This window comes from Papaver somniferum, chromosome 4, assembly GCF_003573695.1.
Source record: "Papaver somniferum cultivar HN1 chromosome 4, ASM357369v1, whole genome shotgun sequence".
In the NCBI taxonomy this organism is placed as follows: domain Eukaryota; kingdom Viridiplantae; phylum Streptophyta; class Magnoliopsida; order Ranunculales; family Papaveraceae; genus Papaver; species Papaver somniferum.
The window spans coordinates 17,017,764-17,043,578 of record NC_039361.1 but is presented as its reverse complement, the minus strand read 5'-3'; positions in this window follow the sequence as shown (position 1 = coordinate 17,043,578).

Here is a 25,815-nt window from a genome sequence, read left to right as displayed (position 1 = left end):
CCGAGCATATGCGTCTGATGCTGGGATCAACCTGATTCATAGAGTGTAAAGCATTCGACTAACTTATACCTTGAGAGCTTATTCTTGGTGGGTTGGTTGGATAGAAGCTGGTAGTCGAGCGCTTCCGTATCCAGAGACAGTAGGAATCCGGGGGATAGCAGAACTTATTGTTATTCTACGGTTGGCAACAATATAAAATTTAATAAGAGATAAACTTCTATTTAATTAAGTTTCGGTTCAGTGACGGCAAATGATTCTCTAATCATCTTTCTCTTTATTCATTTAAACCAATATTTATATTTTCGTTTTATAAGTTACTTTTATTAAAATCTAAAAACCCCCTTTTCAATTACTTTTTAACAGCTAAAACCTCCCTGCTCTTCGGGGGAACGAACTCCTTGCCATTATATTACCAGTTAATTGTGTGGAAAGAGGTAATTAATTTGTTGCTTAAACGACGCACAACCAACATAAGGAATACAAAAAAGATAATGAAACTTTAATAGCTCCTATTCCACATGTCTAATCTTCAACATTCCTCGAAATCTTCGTCACTTCCAAGTACTCCAATGATCCCCAAAGGTTGTAAGTTTAGCATCACCGTTGTTGAAGATCCGTAGCTATAACAATGAGAAAGCATCGGTCTCGATCATTGTTATACCAACCATGTTCTTCTTCACCATAACTAGTTCAATTGACTCAAATGAACTAGTTAAGAGAGTTGTTCAATTGCAAGGAAATCTTATGTAACTACACAAGACACAATTGAAGCAAAGATGATTTGATTCACTCGAATAGGTTAATGAACTTTAATATCCACGGTTTGCAAATGCATTCCTTGGTATTTTAAGATTAAGTTCAGAAATCATCTTTAGATATATAACCTTCTCAAGTTCGCATACTAGGTTCACGGACTTAAGACACCGGATATAGTTTACAAACTCCAGCAGAAATTCTCGGGTTAGAGAACTACGCCGGTTCACGGACTTGGCTCACGCAAGTAGTTTGTCAACTCCAACAGAAATTCTCGGGTTTGAGAACTTCGGCAGTTCGCAGACTTGGCACTTTCCATACTTCCGGTTCTCTTGATCAACAAAGTACGAAAACTTCGGTTCAAGGAATCCATTGGTTATGTAATCTAAACTCTCATTCCAATCATTGAAACATTCTTAGAGTACGTTATACAGTTGTTACACTATTTATCGTCAAAGCAATTTTCAAAGTGATTGAAACATTCATGACTTTCGTCACTAGGTAAAGATAAACTTGGTCGAAACGAAAAGCTTACCAATAAAAGTAAACCCTAGGTTTTGATGTATATCTTGTGATATGAGATGATAGATATTTTTACATAACCTAATACCTTTTTATAGGTTTACATTGCTTGGTCTCCAAGTATTTAGTTAGGTTTAGGAACCCGACCCGAAAATATGACCTAACGACTCCAAACGTGCCCTTAGGCCTTCCAAGGTGTGAATACACGTTTCCCATTTGATAAGTTCGCGTACCCAGTCCGCAAAATTCTAATTCCAACATATATTTTCGGAAATAAGTATGCGAACTCGGTTCGGAAACCCAGTTCGCGGATTTCACTGTCTTCGGTATTCAATGAAAACTGTTTTGGCCACAACTTCTTCATCCAAACTCGGAATGTCCTCATTCTTTTTGAATTATTTTTATCATTCAATTATATTCAAGATGATGATGAGAAATATTTAATTTGAATGAGTTAAGATCGGTCTTTAGCCCGTGTCTTGATTATGAGTGTTTTGCTCCTTTTCGTCGCACTTCATCCACTTCTCTTGGACATGGGCGGTTGGATACTTGGGATACTTATCTTCTTAGATCTTTTCAGCACTTTGTAGCTCCTTTTTAGGTGATTCACCTAATAGAGACAAATAAGAGAAAGCAATGGTAATAATACGAATACATGCAAGAATAATAGCTAAAACAAGTATGGAATGGACACTGAAATCATATGAATTATGCACTTATCACGTTGCCATCTCAAGCATGTTTGTTAATGTTAGTGATCAAAACTATAAGTCTCGATTTCTAGCCTACATAGCTAAAGGTCTCGGACTAGGATAGAAAGTGTAGTTGAGCTCAAGACTCCATGGCAATCATCATACAGACGAAGGACTACTCAAGGAACTGGTGGATCTTCATCGACTAAAAGGTATGTGGAGACTTGAACTTATCTGTCACTCAAAAGTCTATCTATTCTATCTTCTACTCTTGAGACAAAAGTTGTGCTGATGTATAGACTTTCATTATACACATTTGCTATTTCGAGCCGAGTTTAACTCGCCTATCTATTTCTCGAAATATGTGTTGGTAAGCTTTCGATTTAGTTAAATTTATCTTTACCTAGTGACGAATGTCATGTTATGTTTCAATCACTTTGGAAATTGGTATGACGAAAAATGGTATGTGAATAACGTTTATATAACGTCCTCTGAGAATGTTTCAATGATTGAAATGAGAGTTTAAATTACATAACCATTAGTAGGATATAAGCATTGTTGTGGAAACACATATATGTATAAGTCCTTATTCCTTGAACCAAAGTTTGTGAACTTTGTTGATCAAGAGAAACGGAATGTGGCGTGAGCCAAGTCCGCGAACTGGCGGAAGTTCTCGACCCGAGAATTTCTGCTGGAGTTTGTGAACTCCTTCCGTGAGCTTAAGTCCGCGAACCCAGTCCGTGAACTTGAGGAGGTTATATCTAAAATCGGTTGTTCTTGAACTCATGGTTATTTAAACTAAGGAATGCTTTTGCAAACCGTGGCTATAAAGTTCATGAACCGATTCGAGTGAATCAAACCGTTGTTGCTTCGATTGTGTCTTGTGTAGTTACATAAGATCTAAGCAATTCAACAACTCTCTAACTAGTTCATTTGAGTCATTTGAACTAGTTATGGTGAAGAAGAATATGGTGGATATGAAAGTGATCATATGGTTAACCATTTGGTTAACTAATGTTGAACCAACAAATGTTAATGTTTGGGAACGGTTCGTAAACCCAAAATTGGATATTTCATTTCTGTGTAACAAGCTAAGTTTTCGATCCAACGGTTGAGAAATATTAGCTTAAATCTAATCAGGTTTTCATCTAAGGGTGAATATTGAATGCTTGGTTACCAAGCTAACATTGATTGCAAACCCTGATTTGAAAGACTATATAAAGGAGAACTCTAGCAACTGGGAAACCTAATCCCCACACCTTACGTGTGATACTAGTTGCATATCTAGAGTCAATTCTCCTTTAACCTTTGGTTTCTTCTTCTAAAACCAGGTTAACGACTTAAAGACTTCATTAGGATTGTGAAGCAAGACCGATACTACTTTTCTTGTAGTTGTGTGATCTGATCTTGCATCTTCTATCGTTACGAGTAATAATTGGATCGAGATTTATATCTTCGATAGGCAAGATAGAAAAGTAATCACAAACACTTCGTCTCATCGTTTGTGATTCCACAATATTTTTTTTCGTTGTGTCGATTAGGATTATTTTGAGGTGATTGATTATACTAGGTTGTTCTTCAAGAATATAAGTCTGGTTTATTAATTGGGAGCAAAGACGGAACAAAGATCATAGGTATATTCGTGGGAGACGGATTTATCTATCACCGTAGACTTTTCTTTGTGATACAGATTTGTTTTTTAAAGTCTTCGACTTTGGGTCGTAACAACTCTTAGTTGTGGGTTAGATCAGCTAAGGGAATCAAGTACGTAGCATCATGCTGGGATCAGAGGCGTAGGAGCATAACTGTACCTTGGATCAGTGTGAGATTGATTGGGGTTCAACTACAGTCCAGACCAAATTTATTTTGGAGTAGGCTAGTGTTTGTAGCGGCTTAATACAATGTATGTTCAATCTGGACTAGGTCCCGGGGTTTTTCTGCATTTGAGGTTTCCTCGTTAACAAAATTCTGGTGTCTGTGTTATTTCTTTTCCGCATTATATTTTGTTATATAATTGAAATATCACAGGTTGTGCGTTGTTCAATCAATTAGAATATCCAACCTTTTGGTTGTTGATTTAAATTGATTGACACTTGGATATTGGTATTTGGTACCATCCAAGTTATATCTCTAGTATTTGATAAAGACTCGCAAATTTCTATTTTCTTGAGTATATATCAAATCGAGAGATTGAGACATAAACTCTTTGATATACTTTTTATCTAGATTGAGTCTGACTGTCTAGTTGATTCTCTAGAAAGTATATTGAAGTTTGTCCATACAGATTGCTAAGCGAAATATTGGGTGTGGTTGTTGTACCCCCACTTCTTCACGAATCTTAGCTTTTAGTTTCGTCGCCTTGAATCTGTAGTACTGATAGACAGAATAAGTACAGTGCTGACCGTTGGCCAACCGCAAAAATAATAACAAGTCAGGACCGGCATAAACCCACAAATGATAATCAAAAAGCGGGGGTCTAACAAACACCACCCAATATTTCACTTAGCAATCTGTATGGACTAACTCCGAAATAATTTCTAGAGAATCAACTAGACAGTCATACTCAATCTAGGTAAAAGTATCTCAAGGAGTTAATATCTCTCTCTTGTTTTGATTTACTCAAGCTAATAGAAATCAGCGAGTCCTAATTAAATACAAGGAATAACTCGGATGGTACCAAAGACCAATATCCGAGGATTTAATCAATGACAATCAACAACCAAAGGTTGGATTACTCTAATTGATGATCTAACACACAACCTGTATTATTTCAATTATAAAGATAAAACAATATAATGCGGAAACTGAAATAACACAGACACCAGAAATTTATTTAACTAGGAAACCGCAAATGCAGAAAAACCCCAGGACCTAGTCCAGATTGAACACACAATGTGTTAAGACGCTACAGACACTAGCCTACTCCAAGCTAACTTCGGACTGGACTGTAATTGAACCCCAATCAGTCTCCTACCGATCCAAGGTACAGTTGTAGTCCCTACGCCTCTGTTCCCAGCAGGATACTGCGCACTTGATTCCCTTAGTTGATCTCACCCACAACTAAGAATTGCTACGACCCAAAATCGCAGGCTTTAACAATAAACAAATCTGTCTCACATAGACAAGTCTATCAAAGGATCAATCTGTCTCCCACAGAAAAACCCTAAATGTCGTAGAATCACAAACGATGAGACAAAGGTTTTGTGATTACTTTTTATATTTTGCCTATCGGAGAACTCTCACGATCTCAAGCCAATCAATATGATTGTACTGTTACGATAGAAGACGCAAGATATGATCACACAACTACGATAAAAGTAGTATCGGTTTGGCTTCACAATCCCAATCAAGTCTTTAAGTCGTTAACCTGGTTTTAGAAGAAGAAAACCAAAGGTTAAAGGAGAAACGACTCTAGCACGCAAACTAGTATCACACGTAAGGTGTGGGGATTAGTTTTGCACAATACTAGATGTCTCCTTTATATAGCCTTTCAAATAAGGGTTTTGCCTTAGTTACAAAGAAATCAACATTCACCGTTAGATGAAAACCTGATTTAGATTCAAGATAATATTTCTCAATCGTTAGATCGAAAACTTAGATTGTCATACACAAATGACTGTACGCTTCTAGGTTTGTTAACCTCACCCAAACGTGTACATTGTTGGTTCAACAATAGTCTACCCAAAGAGGTTAACCATATGAGCGTTTCATACCAACCATGTTCTTCTTCACCATAACTAGTTCAATTGACTCAAATGAACTAGTTAAGAGAGTTGTCAATTTCAAGCAAATATTATGTAACTACACAAGACACAATTGAAGCAAAGATGATTTGATTCACTCGAATCGGTTCGTGAACTTTAATAGCCACGGTTTGCAAATGCATTCCTTAGTCTTTTAAGATTAAGTTCATAAATCATCTTTAGATATATAACCTTCTTAAGTTCGCAGACTAGGTTCGTGGACTTAAGACACCGGATAGAGTTTACAAACTCCAACATAAATTTTTGGGTTCGAGAACTACGCCGGTTCGCGTACTTGGCTCACGCAAGTAGTTTATCAACTCCAGCAGAAATTCTCGGGTTTGAGAACTTCGACAGTTCGCGGACTTGGCCCTTTCCATACTTCCGGTTCTCTTGATCAACAAAGTTCGAAAACTTCGGTTCAAGGAATCCATTGGTTATGTAATCTAAACTCTCATTCCAATCATTGAAACATTTTTAGAGGACGTTATACAATTGTTATACTATTTCTCGTCAAAGCAATTTTCAAAGTGATTGAAACATTCATGCCTTTCGTCACTAGGTAAAGATAAACTTGGTCGAAGTGAAAAGCTTACCAACACATATTTCGAGATGTAGATCGGCGAGGTATACCAAATGTGTATGATCTAGTCTATATATATAGCATACGACTTTTGTCTCAAAGAGTAGGAGATAGAATAGATAGACTTTTGAGTGACATATAAGGTCAAGTCTCCACATACCTTTTTCTCGAGAAGTTCCACCGGTTCCTTGAGTAGATATTCTACTTGTATGATGAATCGCCATGAAGTCCTTGAGCTCAACTACACTTACTATCCTAGTCCGAGACTTAGCTATAAGAGACTAGAAATCAAGACTTATAGTTTTGATCACTAACATTGACAAACATGCTTGAGATAGCAACGCATGCGAGTTTGACCGAGCAGTGCTCTAACAGATAACAACACAAGATACGGGCTTAGTTTCCTCAAGAATACGACGCTGGGGAAAACCATAGAGCTGGCCATGAACAACAACAATCATCTCGCCGATGATCTTGGGAGGAATAATACTAAAATCAGAAGGAATAGGTTCACTCTTACCAGTATGCCACATCTCTTGCACCCTTTCGTACGATTTTGCTTTAACAAGCTTACGGGTGTAAGCATCAGAGTCATTGTCAGCTTCAGCAACATGGGCAGGAAAGAGAATGCCGATGAAACCCTTGATCTTCAGACACTCTTAAGCATCATTGTCGTCACTACCCATGACCTTCTGCATGAAATCAGAGTCTTCGGTTATACCCGAAGTTGCAGTTTCTTCCCCTTATTCTGACCAGTAGTGGATTTAGCAGTGAGAACATCAACATCCTCAGCATCAGAACTTTCCTCAAAATCTTAAGAGTCTGGCAATCTTGTTTTCCTAATTGTTTAATCACCACAAAATTAATTATCTGAAAAGAACTAAAACTTCATTAATATCGAGAACTCTAAAACACACCACGGGTTGGGATCCTGCGGTGTGCACCGGAAGACACGGTATTGTTGGCCCCAGCTTAACCCACCCCTGCAAAACCACCGGGTTGGGATCCGCAGTGATGTAGACTTTCCCCATTAATAAAGGAACTTCTGGGATCTTGTTGAAAAACTTGACAAATCTATTTCATGCCATCTTGGGTCATCGGATAATAATAAATCTCACTTAATGAACAATTTATTGTTTCATTTGGGACGGTGTGTTTTTTTTTGGTGATCGAGGGTGCTGTTGAAACTAGATTAACTTATGCCAAAATGATGGTTGTTTTCTTTTTCTTTTCGATCGATGTATATTTCTTTATGTCCGCACAAATAAATAAATATAACCAAACCAGTGAATTTTAGGTCTTGATTTTGTCTCTATTTGAAAGAAACACCGAGAAAACTTTATCCTGGGGAGATCATCGATCTGTAAAATCTCTGGGTTTTATTTTTAAATTTTGTAGCCATTATATATATGCCAAGTATTTTGTACACCTTACATATTTTAAGTTTATAAAGTAACAATATTAATTTTTAAGTAAAGTAAAAAATAATATCTCAAATTTTTTTGGGTTGGATTTGATTGTTATTACGTATTATACTATAAATAACCCGTGTCGTAACGGCACGGCATGAGGTTAACAGAGAGTTATAATAAATATCTAGAGATAGCTCGTGCCGTAATAACACTGCTCTAATATGATATCTGATTGGTGTAATTTTTCTTTTTTTTTCCAGACTCTCTATCGTGTTCCTTTGTATGATAGTTTTCTATTTTGTTTTAAGCAAAAATAATGTCTATAAACACATTGTGAAATTATTCATACATATTATCCAAAAACGAACACAACATCATTTAAGTAATAGTGTGTATGCATATCTCACTTATGAGTTATGAATTATGGTATAGTAGGGGATTTGGGTCCCAAGTTTGTCCAATTTAGTGTTTGGGTCGTTGACCCCGTTAGTCAACTAAATATACTGGTCTAGACGTTGGCAGAAGTAACATCCGTTGGGGTTTATATTTACACGTCTACCACAGTGTTAATTCCTTTCCGTATTTGATTTCCGCCACCTCCACAATAACTTTACTTCCCTTCGACTGAAAAGAAAAAAATTCTCTCCTTCGACCCTTTATGCAAGTTTTAGTTTTATTTATTTCCTTACTTATATGAGAAATAAGGGATCACCTTCCTTTTAACATGATCGTTCACTTATATTGAGATGGGGTTGGTGATTACTTTTCTAGATGCAGTTGGTGAGAAGCAGTTGGTGAGTTTTATTTTCTCGTTCCTTTTTATTTAATTTTGAATTGAATCTGCAGTTGGTGACTATTTGAGTTTGAAGGTATGGTTAATCCGCGCTAATGTAAGATGGATTGCACCAAGAATAATTGGGTACATGAAGGACCACAACCAATCCATCAACTATTCAGGGAAGAATGATGAGAGTTATAGAGATGGTGCTTGATGGCGCGCAAGAAAGGAAATTCTATATGCAACTGACCTACCAATGGAGCTCAATGATCTTGGGTATGAGGCTTATGAATGAACAGAAATGTGTAGTTTGTTGCAGGGAATCCGTGAGCAGCAAAATATGATTCCTTGATGGACAACACCATTACCAGGTTCTGCACATCGAATATTTGACAGAAGTCCCCAAAACGTTTGCCTTAGTTTGGTTGGATTCTGAATTGGTTTGTTGTCGAGAAAACAGGGAAGATCCGGGGTTGATTCCATGAATTTTAGTGATGAACGGAAGAGATTGATTGGCATCACAAGACTGAAGTTGAAGTTGTGCCGGTTGATCTGTAACCACCAAATGCTTTGGCAAATGCGTAAACTATTTCTCTAACGTAAGTTGACAGATGCTAACAGTTTGACCTTTTGACCATTTTGACTAACGAGTCTACGACCCAAACACTATAACGGACAAAGTTAGAACCCAAACACTAAAAGGTACCAAAACTTAGGACCCAAACACTAATTAACCCTTTATTGGGTTAATTAGTATTTGGGTCGTGAATTGTGGTATAGTAGGGGATTTGGGTCCCAAGTTTGTCCAATTTAGTGTTTGGGTCGTTGACCCCGTTAGTCAACTAAATATACTGGTCAAGACGTTGGCAGAAGTAACATCCGTTGGGGTTTATATTTACACGTCTACCACAGTGTTAATTCCTTTCCGTATTTGATTTCCGCTACCTCCACAATAACTTTACTTCCCTTCGACTGAAAAGAAAAAAATTCTCTCCTTCGACCCTTTATGCAAGTTTTAGTTTTATTTATTTCCTTACTTATATGAGAAATAAGGGATCACCTTCCTTTTAACCTGATCGTTCACTTATATTGAGATGGGGTTGGTGATTACTTTTCTCGATTCAGTTGGTGAGAAGCAGTTGGTGAGTTTTCTTTTCTCGTTCCTTTTTATTTAATTTTGAATTGAATCTGAATTTGGTGACTATTTGAGTTTGAAGGTATGGTTAATCCGCGCTAATTCAAGATGGATTGCACCAAGAATAATTGGGTACATGAAGGACCACAACCAATCCATCAACTATTCAGGGAAGAATGATGAGAGTTATAGAGATGGTGCTTGATGGCGCGCAAGAAAGGAAATTCTATATGCAACTGACCTACCAATGGAGCTCAATGATCTTGGGTATGAGGCTTATGAATGAACAGAAATGTGTAGTTTGTTGCATGGAATCCGTGAGCAGCAAAATATGATTCCTTGATGGACAACACCATTACCAGGTTCTGCTCATCGAATGTTTGACAGAAGTCCCCAAAACGTTTACCTTAGTTTGGTTGGATTCTGAATTGGTTTGTTATCGAGAAAACAGGGAATATCCGGGGTTGATTCCATGAATTTTAGTGATGAACGGAAGATATTGATTGGCATCACAAGACTGAAGTTGAAGTTGTGCCGGTTGATCTGTAACAACCAAATGCTTTGGCAAATGCGTAAACTATTTCTCTAACGTAAGTTGACAGATGCTAACAGTTTGACCTTTTGACCATTTTGACTAACGAGTCTACGACCTAAACACTATAACGGACAAAGTTAGGACCCGAACACTAAAAGATACCAAATCTTAGGACCCAAACACTAATTAACCCTTTATTGGGTTAATTAGTATCTGGGTCGTGAATTATGGTATAGTAGGGGATTTGGGTCCCAAGTTTGTCCAATTTAGTATTTGGGTCGTTGACCCCGTTATTCAACTAAATATACTGGTCAAGACGTTGGCAGAAGTAACATCCGTTGGGGTTTATATTTACACGTCTACCACAGTGTTAATTCCTTTCCGTATTTGATTTCCGCCACCTCCACAATAACTTTACTTCCCTTCGACTGAAAAGGAAAAAATTCTCTCCTTCGACCCTTTATGCAAGTTTTAGTTTTATTTATTTCCTTACTTATATGAGAAATAAGGGATCACCTTCCTTTTAACCTGATCGTTCACTTATATTGAGATGGGGTTGGTGATTACTTTTCTAGATGCAGTTGGTGAGAAGCAGTTGGTGAGTTTTCTTTTCTCGTTCCTTTTTATTTAATTTTGAATTGAATCTGCAGTTGGTGACTATTTGGGTTTGAAGGTATGGTTAATCCGCGCTAATGCAAGATGGATTGCACCAAGAATAATTGGGTACATGAAGGACCACAACCAATCCATCAACTATTCAGGGAAGAATGATGAGAGTTATAGAGATGGTGCTTGATGGCGCGCAAGAAAGGAAATTCTATATGCAACTGACCTACCAATGGAGCTCAATGATCTTGGGTATGAGGCTTATGAATGAACAGAAATGTGTAGTTTGTTGCAGGGAATCCGTGAGCAGCAAAATATGATTCCTTGATGGACAACACCATTACCAGGTTCTGCACATCGAATGTTTGACAGAAGTCCCCAAAACGTTTGCCTTAGTTTGGTTGGATTCTGAATTGGTTTGTTGTCGAGAAAACAGGGAAGATCCGGGGTTGATTCCATGAATTTTAGTGATGAACGGAAGAGATTGATTGGCATCACAAGACTGAAGTTGAAGTTGTGCCGGTTGATCTGTAACCACCAAATGCTTTGGAAAATGCGTAAACTATTTCTCTAACGTAAGTTGACAGATGCTAACAGTTTGACCTTTTGACCATTTTGACTAACGAGTCTACGTCCCAAACACTATAACGGACAAAGTTAGGACCCAAACACTAAAAGGTACCAAAACTTAGGACCCAAACACTAATTAACCCTTTATTGGGTTAATTAGTGTTTGGGTCGTGAATTATGGTATAGTAGGGGATTTGGGTCCCAAGTTTGTCCAATTTAGTGTTTGGGTCGTTGACCCTGTTAGTCAACTAAATATACTGGTCAAGACGTTGGCAGAAGTAACATCCGTTGGGGTTTATATTTACACGTCTACCACAGTGTTAATTCCTTTCCGTATTTAATTTCCGCCACCTCCACAATAACTTTACTTCCCTTCGACTGAAAAGAAAAAAATTCTCTCCTTCGAGCCTTTATGTAAGTTTTAGTTTTATTTATTTCCTTACTTATATGAGAAATAAGGGATCACCTTCCTTTTAACCTGATCGTTCACTTATATTGAGATGGGGTTGGTGATTACTTTTATAGATGCAGTTGGTGAGTTTTCTTTTCTCGTTCCTTTTTATTTAATTTTGAATTGAATCTGCAGTTGGTGACTATTTGAGTTTGAAGGTATGGTTAATCTGCGCTAATGCAAGATGGATGGGTTAATTAGTATTTGGGTCGTGAATTATGGTATAGTAGGGGATTTGGGTCCCAAGTTTGTCCAATTTAGTGTTTGGGTCGTTGACCCCGTTATTCAACTAAATATACTGGTCAAGACGTTGGCAGAAGTAACATCCGTTGGGGTTTATATTTACACGTCTACCACAGTGTTAATTTCTTTCCGTATTTGATTTCCGCCACCTCCACAATAACTTTACTTCCTTTCGACTGAAAAGAAAAAAATTCTCTTATTCGACCCTTTATGCAAGTTTTAGTTTTATTTATTTCCTTACTTATATGAGAAATAAGGGATCACCTTCCTTTTAACCTGATCGTTCACTTATGTTGAGATGGGGTTGGTGATTACTTTTCTAGATGCAGTTGGTGAGAAGCAGTTGGTGAGTTTTCTTTTTTCGTTCCTTTTTATTTAATTTTGAATTGAATCTGCAGTTGGTGACTATTTGAGTTTGAAGGTATGGTTAATCCTCGCTAATGCAAGATGGATTGCACCAAGAATAATTGGGTACATGAAGGACCACAACCAATCCATCAACTATTCAGGGAAGAATGATGAGAGTTATAGAGATGGTGCTTGATGGCGCGCACCAAAGGAAATTCTATATGCAACTGACCTACCAATGGAGCTCAATGATCTTGGGTATGAGGCTTATGAATGAACAGAAATGTGTAGTTTGTCGCAGGGAATCCCTGAGCAGCAAAATATGATTCCTTGATGGACAACATCATTACCAGGTTCTGCACATCGAATGTTTGACAGAAGTCCCCAAAACGTTTGCCTTAGTTTGGTTGGATTCTGAATTGGTTTGTTGTCGAGAAAACAGGGAAGATCCGGGGTTGATTCCATGAATTTTAGTGATGAACGGAAGAGATTGATTGGAATCACAAGACTGAAGTTGAAGTTGTGCCGGTTGATCTGTAACCACCAAATTCTTTGGAAAATGCGTAAACTATTTCTCTAATGTAAGTTGACAGATGCTAACAGTTTGACCTTTTGACCATTTTGACTAACGAGTCTACGACCCAAACACTATAACGGACAAAGTTAGGACCCAAACACTAAAAGGTACCAAAACTTAGGACCCAAACACTAATTAACTCTTTATTGGGTTAATTAGTATTTGGGTCGTGAATTATGGTATAGTAGGGGATTTGGGTCTCAAGTTTGTCCAATTTAGTGTTTGGGTCGTTGACCCCGTTAGTCAACTAAATATACTGGTCAAGACGTTGGCAGAAGTAACATCCGTTGGGGTTTATATTTACACGTCTACCACAGTGTTAATTCCTTTCCGTATTTGATTTCCGCCACCTCCACAATAACTTTACTTCCCTTCGACTGAAAAGAAAAAAATTCTCTCCTTCGACCCTTTATGCAAGTTTTAGTTTTATTTATTTCCTTACTTATATGAGAAATAAGGGATCACCTTCCTTTTAACCTGATCGTTCACTTATATTGAGATGGGGTTGGTGATTACTTTTCTATATGCAGTTGGTGAGAAGCAGTTGGTGAGTTTTCTTTTCTCGTTCCTTTTTATTTAATTTTGAATTGAATCTGTAGTTGGTGACTATTTGAGTTTGAAGGTACGGTTAATCCGCGCTAATGCAAGATGGATTGCACCAAGAATAATTGGGTACATGAAGGACCACAACCAATCCATCAACTATTCAGGGAAGAATGATGAGAGTTATAGAGATGGTGCTTGATGGCGCGCAAGAAAGGAAATTATATATGCAACTGACCTACCAATGGAGCTCAATGATTTTGGGTATGAGGCTTATGAATGAACAGAAATGGGTAGTTTGTTGCAGGGAATCCGTGAGCAGCAAAATATGATTCCTTGATGGACAACACCATTACCAGGTTCTGCACATCGAATGTTTGACAGAAGTCCCCAAAACGTTTGCCTTAGTTTGGTTGGATTCTGAATTGGTTTGTTGTCGAGAAAACAGGGAAGATCCGGGGTTGATTCCATGAATTTTAGTGATGAACGGAAGAGATTGATTGGCATCACAAGACTGAAGTTGAAGTTGTGCCGGTTGATATGTAACCACCAAATGCTTTGGCAAATGCGTAAACTATTTCTCTAACGTAAGTTGACAGATGCTAACAGTTTGACCTTTTGACCATTTTGACTAACGAGTCTACGACCCAAACACTATAACGGACAAAGTTAGGACCCAAACACTAAAAGGTACCAAAACTTAGGACCCAAACACTAATTAACCATTTATTGGGTTAATTAGTATTTGGGTCGTGAATTATGGTATAGTAGGGGATTTGGGTCCCAAGTTTGTCCAATTTAGTGTTTGGGTCGTTGACCCCGTTAGTCAACTAAATATACTGGTCAAGACGTTGGCAGAAGTAACATCCGTTGGGGTTTATATTTACACGTCTACCACAGTGTTAATTCCTTTCCGTATTTGATTTCCGCCACCTCCACAATAATTTTACTTCCCTTCGACTGAAAAGAAAAAAATTCTCTCCTTCGACCCTTTATGCAAGTTTTAGTTTTATTTATTTCCTTACTTATATGAGAAATAAGGGATCACCTTCCTTTTAACCTGATCGTTCACTTATATTGAGATGGGGTTGGTGATTACTTTTCTAGATGCAGTTGGTGAGAAGCAGTTGGTGAGTTTTCTTTTCTCGTTCCTTTTTATTTAATTTTGAATTGAATCTGCAGTTGGTGACTATTTGGGTTTGAAGGTATGGTTAATCCGCGCTAATGCAAGATGGATTGCACCAAGAATAATTGGGTACATGAAGGACCACAACCAATCCATCAACTATTCAGGGAAGAATGATGAGAGTTATAGAGATGGTGCTTGATGGCGCGCAAGAAAGGAAATTCTATATGCAACTGACCTACCAATGGAGCTCAATGATCTTGGGTATGAGGCTTATGAATGAACAGAAATGTGTAGTTTGTCGCAGGGAATCCCTGAGCAGCAAAATATGATTCCTTGATGGACAACATCATTACCAGGTTCTGCACATCGAATGTTTGACAGAAGTCCCCAAAACGTTTGCCTTAGTTTGGTTGGATTCTGAATTGGTTTGTTGTCGAGAAAACAGGGAAGATCCGGGGTTGATTCCATGAATTTTAGTGATGAACGGAAGAGATTGATTGGAATCACAAGACTGAAGTTGAAGTTGTGCCGGTTGATCTGTAACCACCAAATTCTTTGGAAAATGCGTAAACTATTTCTCTAATGTAAGTTGACAGATGCTAACAGTTTGACCTTTTGACCATTTTGACTAACGAGTCTACGACCCAAACACTATAACGGACAAAGTTAGGACCCAAACACTAAAAGGTACCAAAACTTAGGACCCAAACACTAATTAACTCTTTATTGGGTTAATTAGTATTTGGGTCGTGAATTATGGTATAGTAGGGGATTTGGGTCTCAAGTTTGTCCAATTTAGTGTTTGGGTCGTTGACCCCGTTAGTCAACTAAATATACTGGTCAAGACGTTGGCAGAAGTAACATCCGTTGGGGTTTATATTTACACGTCTACCACAGTGTTAATTCCTTTCCGTATTTGATTTCCGCCACCTCCACAATAACTTTACTTCCCTTCGACTGAAAAGAAAAAAATTCTCTCATTCGACCCTTTATGCAAGTTTTAGTTTTATTTATTTCCTTACTTATATGAGAAATAAGGGATCACCTTCCTTTTAACCTGATCGTTCACTTATATTGAGATGGGGTTGGTGATTACTTTTCTATATGTAGTTGGTGAGAAGCAGTTGGTGAGTTTTCTTTTCTCGTTCCTTTTTATTTAATTTTGAATTGAATCTGCAGTTGGTGACTATTTGAGTTTGAAGGTACGGTTAATCCGCGCTAATGCAAGATGGATTGCACCAAGAATAATTGGGTACATGAAGGACCACAACCAATCCATCAACTATTCAGGGAAGAATGATGAGAGTTATAGAGATGGTGCTTGATGGCGCGCAAGAAAGGAAATTATATATGCAACTGACCTACCAATGGAGCTCAATGATTTTGGGTATGAGGCTTATGAATGAACAGAAATGGGTAGTTTGTTGCAGGGAATCCGTGAGCAGCAAAATATGATTCCTTGATGGACAACACCATTACCAGGTTCTGCACATCGAATGTTTGACAGAAGTCCCCAAAACGTTTGCCTTAGTTTGGTTGGATTCTGAATTGGTTTGTTGTCGAGAAAACAGGGAAGATCCGGGGTTGATTCCATGAATTTTAGTGATGAACGGAAGAGATTGATTGGCATCACAAGACTGAAGTTGAAGTTGTGCCGGTTGATATGTAACCACCAAATGCTTTGGCAAATGCGTAAACTATTTCTCTAACGTAAGTTGACAGATGCTAACAGTTTGACCTTTTGACCATTTTGACTAACGAGTCTACGACCCAAACACTATAACGGACAAAGTTAGGACCCAAACACTAAAAGGTACCAAAACTTAGGACCCAAACACTAATTAACCCTTTATTGGGTTAATTAGTATTTGGGTCGTGAATTATGGTATAGTAGGGGATTTGGGTCCCAAGTTTGTCCAATTTAGTGTTTGGGTCGTTGACCCCGTTAGTCAACTAAATATACTGGTCAAGACGTTGGCAGAAGTAACATCCGTTGGGGTTTATATTTACACGTCTACCACAGTGTTAATTCCTTTCCGTATTTGATTTCCGCCACCTCCACAATAATTTTACTTCCCTTCGACTGAAAAGAAAAAAATTCTCTCCTTCGACCCTTTATGCAAGTTTTAGTTTTATTTATTTCCTTACTTATATGAGAAATAAGGGATCACCTTCCTTTTAACCTGATCGTTCACTTATATTGAGATGGGGTTGGTGACTACTTTTCTAGATGCAGTTGGTGAGAAGCAGTTGGTGAGTTTTCTTTTCTCGTTCCTTTTTATTTAATTTTGAATTGAATCTGCAGTTGGTGACTATTTGGGTTTGAAGGTATGGTTAATCCGCGCTAATGCAAGATGGATTGCACCAAGAATAATTGGGTACATGAAGGACCACAACCAATCCATCAACTATTCAGGGAAGAATGATGAGAGTTATAGAGATGGTGCTTGATGGCGCGCAAGAATGGAAATTCTATATGCAACTGACCTACCAATGGAGCTCAATGATCTTGGGTATGAGGCTTATGAATGAACAGAAATGTGTAGTTTGTCGCAGGGAATCCCTGAGCAGCAAAATATGATTCCTTGATGGACAACATCATTACCAGGTTCTGCACATCGAATGTTTGACAGAAGTCCCCAAAACGTTTGCCTTAGTTTGGTTGGATTCTGAATTGGTTTGTTGTCGAGAAAACAGGGAAGATTCGGGGTTGATTCCATGAATTTTAGTGATAAACGGAAGAGATTGATTGGAATCACAAGACTGAAGTTGAAGTTGTGTCGGTTGATCTGTAACCACCAAATTCTTTGGAAAATGCGTAAACTATTTCTCTAACGTAAGTTGACAGATGCTAACAGTTTGACCTTTTGACCATTTTGACTAACGAGTCTACGACCCAAACACTATAACGGACAAAGTTAGGACCCAAACACTAAAAGGTACCAAAACTTAGGACACAAACACTAATTAACCCTTTATTGGGTTAATTAGTATTTGGGTCGTGAATTATGGTATAGTAGGGGATTTGGGTCCCAAGTTTGTCCAATTTAGTGTTTGGGTCGTTGACCCCGTTAGTCAACTAAATATACTGGTCAAGACGTTGGCAGAAGTAACATCCGTTGGGGTTATATTTACACGTCTACCACAGTGTTAATTCCTTTCCGTATTTGATTTCCGCCACCTCCACAATAACTTTACTTCCCTTCGACTGAAAAGAAAAAAATTCTCTCCTTCGACCCTTTATGCAAGTTTTAGTTTTATTTATTCCTTACTTATATGAGAAATAAGGGATCACCTTCCTTTTAACCTGATCGTTCACTTATATTGAGATGGGGTTGGTGATTACTTTTCTAGATGCAGTTGGTGAGAAGCAGTTGGTGAGTTTTCTTTTCTCGTTCCTTTTTATTTTTTGAATTGAATCTGCAGTTGGTGACTATTTGGGTTTGAAGGTATGGTTAATCCGCGCTAATGCAAGATGGATTGCACCAAGAATAATTGGGTACATGAAGGACCACAACCAATCCATCAACTATTCAGGGAAGAATGATGAGAGTTATAGAGATGGTGCTTGATGGCGCGCAAGAAAGGAAATTCTATATGCAACTGACCTACCAATGGAGCTCAATGATCTTGGGTATGAGGCTTATGAATGAACAGAAATGTGTAGTTTGTCGCAGGGAATCCGTGAGCAGCAAAATATGATTCCTTGATGGACAACACCATTACCAGGTTCTGCACATCGAATGTTTGACAGAAGTCCCCAAAACGTTTGCCTTAGTTTGGTTGGATTCTGAATTGGTTTGTTGTCGAGAAAACAGGGAAGATCCGGGGTTGATTCCATGAATTTTAGTGATGAACGGAAGAGATTGGCATCACAAGACTGAAGTTGAAGTTGTGCCGGTTGATCTGTAACCACCAAATGCTTTGCTAATGCGTAAACTATTTCTCTAACGTAAGTTGACAGATGCTAACAGTTTGACCTTTTGACCATTTTGACTAACGAGTCTACGACCCAAACACTATAACGGACAAAGTTAGGACCCAAACCTAAAAGGTACCAAAACTTAGGACCCAAACACTAATTAACTTTATTGGGTTAATTAGTATTTGGGTCGTGAATTATGGTATAGTAGGGGATTTGGGTCTCAAGTTTGTCCAATTTAGTGTTTGGGTCGTTGACCCCGTTAGTCAACTAAATATACTGGTCAAGACGTTGGCAGAAGTAACATCCGTTGGGGTTTATATTTACACGTCTACCACAGTGTTAATTCCTTTCCGTATTTGATTTCCGCCACCTCCACAATAACTTTACTTCCCTTCGACTGAAAAGAAAAAAATTCTCTCCTTCGACCCTTTATGCAAGTTTTAGTTTTATTTATTTCCTTACTTATATGAGAAATAAGGGATCACCTTCCTTTTAACCTGATCGTTCACTTATATTGAGATGGGGTTGGTGATTACTTTTCTAGATGCAGTTGGTGAGAAGCAGTTGGTGAGTTTTCTTTCTCGTTCCTTTTTATTTAATTTTGAATTGAATCTGCAGTTGGTGACTATTTGGTTTGAAGGTATGGTTAATCCGCGCTAATGCAAGATGGATTGCACCAAGAATAATTGGGTACATGAAGGACCACAACCAATCCATCAACTATTCAGGGAAGAATGATGAGAGTTATAGAGATGGTGCTTGATGGCGCGCAAGAAAGGAAATTCTATATGCAACTGACCTACCAATGGAGCTCAATGATCTTGGGTATGAGGCTTATGAATGAACAGAAATGTGTAGTTTGTCGCAGGGAATCCTGAGCAGCAAAATATGATTCCTTGATGGACACATTACCAGGTTCTGCACATCGAATGTTTGACAGAAGTCCCCAAAACGTTTGCCTTAGTTTGGTTGGATTCTGAATTGGTTTGTTGTCGAGAAAACAGGGAAGATCCGGGGTTGATTCCATGAATTTTAGTGATGAACGGAAGAGATTGATTGGAATCACAAGACTGAAGTTGAAGTTGTGCCGGTTGATCTGTAACCACCAAATTTGGAAAATGCGTAAACTATTTCTCTAACGTAAGTTGACAGATGCTAACAGTTTGACCTTTTGACCATTTTGACTAACGAGTCTACGACCCAAACACTATAACGGACAAAGTTAGGACCCAAACACTAAAAGGTACCAAAACTTAGGACCCAAACACTAATTAACCTTATTGGGTTAATTAGTATTTGGGTCGTGAATTATGGTATAGTAGGGGATTTGGGTCCCAAGTTTGTCCAATTTAGTGTTTGGGTCGTTGACCCCGTTAGTCAACTAAATATACTGGTCAAGACGTTGGCAGAAAGTAACATCCGTTGGGGTTTATATTTACACGTCTACCACAGTGTTAATTCCTTTCCGTATTTGATTTCCGCCACCTCCACAATAACTTTACTTCCCTTCGACTGAAAAGAAAAAAATTCTCTCCTTCGACCCTTTATGCAAGTTTTAGTTTTATTTATTTCCTTACTTATATGAGAAATAAGGGATCACCTTCCTTTTAACCTGATCGTTCACTTATTTGAGATGGGGTTGGTGATTATTTTTCTGTAGTTGGTGAGAAGCAGTTGGTGAGTTTTCTTTTCTCGTTCCTTTTTATTTAATTTTGAATTGAATCTGCAGTTGGTGACTATTTGGTTTGAAGGTATGGTTAATCCGCGCTAATGCAAGATGGATTGCACCAAGAATAATTGGGTACATGAAGGACCACAACCAATCCATCAACTATTCAGGGAAGAATGATGAGAGTTATAGAGATGGTGCTTGATGGCGCGCAAGAAAGGAAATTATATATGCAACTGACCTACCAATGGAGCTCAATGATCTTGGGTATGAGGCTTATGAATGAACAGAAATGTGTAGTTTGTGCAGGGAATCCGTGAGCAGCAAAATATGATTCCTTGATGGACAACACCATTACCAGGTTCTGCACATCGAATGTTTGACAGAAGTCCCCAAAACGTTTGCCTTAGTTTGGTTGGATTCTGAATTGGTTTGTTGTCGAGAAAACAGGGAAGATCCGGGGTTGATTCCATGAATTTTAGTGATGAACGGAAGAGATTGATTGGCATCACAAGACTGAAGTTGAAGTTGTGCCGGTTGATATGTAACCACCAAATGCTTTGGCAAATGCGTAAACTATTTCTCTAACGTAAGTTGACAGATGCTAACAGTTTGACCTTTTGACCATTTTGACTAACGAGTCTACGACCCAAACACTATAACGGACAAAGTTAGGACCCAAACACTAAAAGGTACCAAAACTTAGGACCCAAACACTAATTAACCCTTTATTGGGTTAATTAGTATTTGGGTCGTGAATTATGGTATAGTAGGGGATTTGGGTCCCAAGTTTGTCCAATTTAGTGTTTGGGTCGTTGACCCCGTTAGTCAACTAAATATACTGGTCAAGACGTTGGCAGAAGTAACATCCGTTGGGGTTTATATTTACACGTCTACCACAGTGTTAATTCCTTTCCGTATTTGATTTCCGCCACCTCCACAATAACTTTACTTCCCTTCGACTGAAAAGAAAAAAATTCTCTCCTTCGACCCTTTATGCAAGTTTTAGTTTTATTTATTTCCTTACTTATATGAGAAATAAGGGATCACCTTCCTTTTAACCTGATCGTTCACTTATATTGAGATGGGGTTGGTGATTACTTTTCTAGATGCAGTTGGTGAGAAGCAGTTGGTGAGTTTTCTTTTCTCGTTCCTTTTTATTTAATTTTGAATTGAATCTGCAGTTGGTGACTATTTGGGTTTGAAGGTATGGTTAATCCGCGCTAATGCAAGATGGATTGCACCAAGAATAATTGGGTACATGAAGACCCATAACCAATCCATCAACTATTCAGGGAAGAATGATGAGAGTTATAGAGATGGTGCTTGATGGCGCGCAAGAAAGGAAATTCTATATGCAACTGACCTACCAATGGAGCTCAATGATCTTGGGTATGAGGCTTATGAATGAACAGAAATGTGTAGTTTGTCGCAGGGAATCCGTGAGCAGCAAAATATGATTCCTTGATGGACAACACCATTACCAGGTTCTGCACATCGAATGTTTGACAGAAGTCCCCAAAACGTTTGCCTTAGTTTGGTTGGATTCTGAATTGGTTTGTTGTCGAGAAAACAGGGAAGATCCGGGGTTGATTCCATGAATTTTAGTGATGAACGGAAGAGATTGATTGGCATCACAAGACTGAAGTTGAAGTTGTGCCGGTTGATCTGTAACCACCAAATGCTTTGGCTAATGCGTAAACTATTTCTCTAACGTAAGTTGACAGATGCTAACAGTTTGACCTTTTGACCATTTTGACTAACGAGTCTACGACCCAAACACTATAACGGACAAAGTTAGGACCCAAACCTAAAAGGTACCAAACTTAGGACCCAAACACTAATTAACTCTTTATTGGGTTAATTAGTATTTGGGTCGTGAATTATGTGTATAGTAGGGGATTTGGGTCTCAAGTTTGTCCAATTTAGTGTTTGGGTCGTTGACCCCGTTAGTCAACTAAATATACTGGTCAAGACGTTGGCAGAAGTAACATCCGTTGGGGTTTATATTTACACGTCTACCACAGTGTTAATTCCTTTCCGTATTTGATTTCCGCCACCTCCACAATAATTTACTTCCCTTCGACTGAAAAGAAAAAAATTCTCTCCTTCGACCCTTTATGCAAGTTTTAGTTTTATTTATTTCCTTACTTATATGAGAAATAAGGGATCACCTTCCTTTTAACCTGATCGTTCACTTATATTGAGATGGGGTTGGTGATTACTTTTCTAGATGCAGTTGGTGAGAAGCAGTTGGTGAGTTTTCTTTTCTCGTTCCTTTTTATTTAATTTTGAATTGAATCTGCAGTTGGTGACTATTTGGTTTGAAGGTATGGTTAATCCGCGCTAATGCAAGATGGATTGCACCAAGAATAATTGGGTACATGAAGGACCACAACCAATCCATCAACTATTCAGGGAAGAATGATGAGAGTTATAGAGATGGTGCTTGATGGCGCGCAAGAAAGGAAATTTATATGCAACTGACCTACCAATGGAGCTCATGATCTTGGGTATGAGGCTTATGAATGAACAGAAATGTGTAGTTTGTGCAGGGAATCCGTGAGCAGAAAATATGATTCCTTGATGGACAAACCATTACCAGGTTCTGCACATCGAATGTTTGACAGAAGTCCCCAAAACGTTTGCCTTAGTTTGGTTGGATTCTGAATTGGTTTGTTGTCGAGAAAACAGGGAAGATCCGGGGTTGATTCCATGAATTTTAGTGATGAACGGAAGAGATTGATTGGCATCACAAGACTGAAGTTGAAGTTGTGCCGGTTGATATGTAACCACCAAATGCTTTGGCAAATGCGTAAACTATTTCTCTAACGTAAGTTGACAGATGCTAACAGTTTGACCTTTTGACCATTTTGACTAACGAGTCTACGACCCAAACACTATAACGGACAAAGTTAGGACCCAAACACTAAAAGGTACCAAAACTTAGGACCCAAACACTAATTAACCTTTATTGGGTTAATTAGTATTTGGGTCGTGAATTATGGTATAGTAGGGGATTTGGGTCCAAGTTTGTCCAATTTAGTGTTTGGGTCGTTGACCCCGTTAGTCAACTAAATATACTGGTCAAGACGTTGGCAGAAGTAACATCCGTTGGGGTTTATATTTACACGTCTACCACAGTGTTAATTCCTTTCCGTATTTGATTTCCGCCACCTCCACAATAATTTTACTTCCCTTCGACTGAAAAGAAAAAAATTCTCTCCTTCGACCCTTTATGCAAGTTTTAGTTTTATTTATTTCCTTACTTATATGAGAAATAAGGGATCACCTTCCTTTTAACCTGATCGTTCACTTATATTGAGATGGGGTTGGTGATTACTTTTCTAGATGCAGTTGGTGAGAAGCAGTTGGTGAGTTTTCTTTTCTCGTTCCTTTTTATTTAATTTTGAATTGAATCTGCAGTTGGTGACTATTTGGGTTTGAAGGTATGGTTAATCCGCGCTAATGCAAGATGGATTGCACCAAGAATAATTGGGTACATGAAGGACCACAACCAATCCATCAACTATTCAGGGAAGAATGATGAGAGTTATAGAGATGGTGCTTGATGGCGCGCAAGAAAGGAAATTCTATATGCAACTGACCTACCAATGGAGCTCAATGATCTTGGGTATGAGGCTTATGAATGAACAGAAATGTGTAGTTTGTCGCAGGGAATCCTGAGCAGCAAAATATGATTCCTTGATGGACAACATCATTACCAGGTTCTGCACATCGAATGTTTGACAGAAGTCCCCAAAACGTTTGCCTTAGTTTGGTTGGATTCTGAATTGGTTTGTTGTCGAGAAAACAGGGAAGATCGGGGTTGATTCCATGAATTTTAGTGATGAACGGAAGAGATTGATTGGAATCACAAGACTGAAGTTGAAGTTGTCGGTTGATCTGTAACCACCAAATCTTTGGAAAATGCGTAAACTATTTCTCTAACGTAAGTTGACAGATGCTAACAGTTTGACCTTTTGACCATTTTGACTAACGAGTCTACGACCCAAACACTATAACGGACAAAGTTAGGACCCAAACACTAAAAGGTACCAAAACTTAGGACACAAACACTAATTAACCCTTTATTGGGTTAATTAGTATTTGGGTCGTGAATTATGGTATAGTAGGGGATTTGGGTCCCAAGTTTGTCCAATTTAGTGTTTGGGTCGTTGACCCCGTTAGTCAACTAAATATACTGGTCAAGACGTTGAAAGAAGTAACATCCGTTTGGGTTTATATTTACACGTCTACCACAGTGTTAATTCCTTTCCGTATTTGATTTCCGCCACCTCCACAATAACTTTACTTCCCTTCGACTGAAAAGAAAAAAATTCTCTCCTTCGACCCTTTATGCAAGTTTTAGTTTTATTTATTTCCTTACTTATATGAGAAATAAGGGATCACCTTCCTTTTAACCTGATCGTTCACTTATATTGAGATGGGGTTGGTGATTACTTTTCTAGATGCAGTTGGTGAGAAGCAGTTGGTGAGTTTTCTTTTCTCGTTCCTTTTTATTTAATTTTGAATTGAATCTGCAGTTGGTGACTATTTGGGTTTGAAGGTATGGTTAATCCGCGCTAATGCAAGATGGATTGCACCAAGAATAATTGGGTACATGAAAGACCATAACCAATCCATCAACTATTCAGGGAAGAATGATGAGAGTTATAGAGATGGTGCTTGATGGCGCGCAAGAAAGGAAATTCTATATGCAACTGACCTACCAATGGAGCTCAATGATCTTGGGTATGAGGCTTATGAATGAACAGAAATGTGTAGTTTGTCGCAGGGAATCCGTGAGCAGCAAAATATGATTCCTTGATGGACAACACCATTACCAGGTTCTGCACATCGAATGTTTGACAGAAGTCCCCAAAACGTTTGCCTTAGTTTGGTTGGATTCTGAATTGGTTTGTTGTCGAGAAAACAGGGAAGATCCGGGGTTGATTCCATGAATTTTAGTGATGAACGGAAGAGATTGATTGGCATCACAAGACTGAAGTTGAAGTTCTGCCGGTTGATCTGTAACCACCAAATGCTTTGGCTAATGCGTAAACTATTTCTCTAACGTAAGTTGACAGATGCTAATAGTTTGACCTTTTGACCATTTTGACTAACGAGTCTACGACCCAAACACTATAACGGACAAAGTTAGGACCCAAACCCTAAAAGGTACCAAAACTTAGGACCCAAACACTAATTAACTCTTTATTGGGTTAATTAGTATTTGGGTCGTGAATTATGGTATAGTAGGGGATTTGGGTCTCAAGTTTGTCCAATTTAGTGTTTGGGTCGTTGACCCCGTTAGTCAACTAAATATACTGGTCAAGACGTTGGCAGAAGTAACATCCGTTGGGGTTTATATTTACACGTCTACCACAGTGTTAATTCCTTTCCGTATTTGATTTTCGCCACCTCCACAATAACTTTACTTCCCTTCGACTGAAAAGAAAAAAATTCTCTCCTTCGACCCTTTATGCAAGTTTTAGTTTTATTTATTTCCTTACTTATATGAGAAATAAGGGATCACCTTCCTTTTAACCTGATCGTTCACTTATATTGAGATGGGGTTTGTGATTACTTTTCTAGATG